Source organism: Helianthus annuus, chromosome 13 (assembly GCF_002127325.2).
Source record: "Helianthus annuus cultivar XRQ/B chromosome 13, HanXRQr2.0-SUNRISE, whole genome shotgun sequence".
Taxonomy (NCBI): Eukaryota; Viridiplantae; Streptophyta; class Magnoliopsida; order Asterales; family Asteraceae; genus Helianthus; species Helianthus annuus.
In genome coordinates, this window is record NC_035445.2 from 167,498,990 (window position 1) to 167,501,600 (window position 2,611).

The 2,611-nt window shown below is 35.7% G+C and overlaps 1 long non-coding RNA gene across 1 annotated transcript; it reads right to left on the reverse strand.

Annotated features, from left to right (window-relative positions):
• Positions 1-1,256: 1,256 nt before the first annotated feature.
• Positions 1,257-1,915, reverse strand: LOC118485539. Its single transcript, XR_004876576.1, has 2 exons — positions 1,810-1,915; positions 1,257-1,693 (listed from the first exon to the last, which is right to left on the reverse strand). It is a non-coding gene; the product is annotated as an uncharacterized LOC118485539 (long non-coding RNA).
• Positions 1,916-2,611: the final 696 nt, after the last annotated feature.

Genomic DNA, 2,611 nt, shown 5'->3' on the forward strand with positions numbered 1-2,611 from the left:
CATATTTCACACGTATTACATAGGGTGGGGATCAAACACGTATTATTAAATACACTCTTTCAAATACTAAATACACATTCCTCCTCTTATATACTTATGTGTGGGGCCCGTGTGAGACCTGCATTTTCTTCGCTCACAAGAAGGTATAATTAGTAAGAAGAGGTACATTTAGATCAGCCAATTACATGATACGAATTACACACATAAGGGTATACGGAGTGGGGTACGGTTAAGTGTGGCAAACTTAGTTTGCCAATTGGTAATACCACCGCCAACATAGTTTGCCACTCAAAAGTTTGCCAAATCGGTGTAGGTTTGCCGAAGTGGTGAAGGGAGGGTATGAGAGAGATGGTAGTGTGGGGTGGGGTCTATTCTAATCTTAACCAATTACACCTTTTTCCTTTTTTTTAAAAATAGTGTACCACTTCACCAAGTGTCTAACCATTGTCAACTCTTTTGAGCATAGTTACCACTTTGACATGGCACACTCTTAGGTAGCGTTCGTTTCATGGAATGGAATGGAATTAGAAAGTTTTTCTTTGTAAAATTGATCTTGGTTGGGGGAGGGAGGAATTTGAAATCATATGAATTTCTTTAATCAATGAAATTTGTGACTATTTCAACATTCCATTCTATTCCTTCATTAGAGTGAAGGATTTCTAAGGAATGTTGAAATAGTCACAAATTTCATTGATTAAAGAAATTCACGGGATTTCAAATTCCCCCCTCCCCCAACCAAGATCAATTTTACAAAGAAAAACTTCCTAATTCTATTCCATTCTATGAAACGAACGCTACCTTATTGGTTGATTTTTTAGTTTACCACTCTCATATGTCTAACAGCTCCTTATATCCTAATACATGTAAATAAAAGTGACCATAAATCATTAAATCTTGTACCGATAAAGATAAACCGGACAATAATGTAGACATGACCCACATACAACACAATTACACCACATCTTATTCACATGCATGTTCATAAAGTTGTATTGTCACATCAAAATAATTTATTTGCATGGATTGGTCAACATCAAAATAATTATTTTCCTTTTCACGCCCAAACAAAATTATTCGCATGTCCAAGCGAAACAAGGGTCTTCTCTTTCACACAAACTGGACCAAAATGAAAAGAGTAAACTTCCGTTATACGATTTTATATATATTTATTAAATGAGAAAAGTGAATACGGTGCTGTTAGACGTATAACCTTACGCGTCAAACCCATCAAAACTACGTAGTTTTGATTAAAATCCTTAAAAAAGTAAAATAAATCTTTTATTTATCAAATCACTGAATAACTAAAACAAAAGGAAGTGGTTCTGGTTCATCCCCAAATCCAAATCCCTTTTTCTATGAAACTAAGACAACAATTTGTTAGATATCAACGGCGGTGAACAAATCAGGAAACTGATAAAAAACGCAGCGACCTCTGTTGTTGATTGAATTTCACTTTCTGTTGACTAAATTTAACTTTCATTTTCCTTAAACCAAGATGCATACAAGCTCTGTTTGCCTAAATCTAAATGCCTTGAATCCAGGTGCATACAAGATGGTTTTCACTTCCAGTGGTCACATGCCTTGAATCCAGGTGCATACAAGCTCTGTTTGCCTAAATCTAACTTTCATTTTCCTTGAACCAAACAAATCAACAATTAAGCAGGTCCCAAACTCCAGTGACTTTTCTCAAATTCTACATATAGCCGGAGGTAGAGTTATAAATAAATCATACAATTGTTGTGATTATTAACCACCAAGCATTAGCAATTCAATGAAATTGCATATATATCCAAATCCCTAAAGTGATACCTGTTTGTTCATCTCGACGACAATGGCTTTGTAAACGGCGTTGACCTTGATGTCGACGTAATCTCCGACGTGATAGGTTCGGAGGTAGGTGGAGATGGATGTCCCTTTCCTCCTGAATCCTCGAGCGAACAGATTAGGGATTTGGATTTGGGATGAACCAGAACCACGTTCCTTTTGTTTTAGTTATTCAATGATTTGATAAATAAAAGATTTATTTTATTTTTTTAAGGATTTTAATCAAAACTACGTAGTTTTGATGGGTTTGACACGTAAGGTTATACGTCTAACAGCACCGTATTCACTTTTCCCTTATTAAATTATATAATTTAGCATATGTATCCATTTCGTATGCAAAAAAATGTTGGTGGTGGAGTTGGAAAACCATCCTAAGATAATATAGAGGTCTAAAGTTCAAGTCTTGACTCCACCACAAAGGTTTTATTTTTTTAATTCATTTCTCCTTGACAACAATTTTGAGCCCAATTTTTTTATTGCTCTCGAGGATGACTCTGCATGTCCTTAAAATTGGTTGAATGTTTATTAGGTTGAATAGTGTCGGGGTGACGCCCCATGCCTACTAAGCCATGATAGTGCCCCGCACATCTGCTTGGTAGAAGTAAAGGGGGCGTGCTATCAATGAAATCGCGAGATGGTTGGCGAACGCCAACACTTGAATTGTGGTGATTTGGATGTTTAGACCGTTGCCAACGGTCAAATAATTAAAAAAAAATCATTTTCTTTATTTATATACAAAAACCTTTCAACCAAAATCACATTCAACGCAATCACAATTCAAAAAATA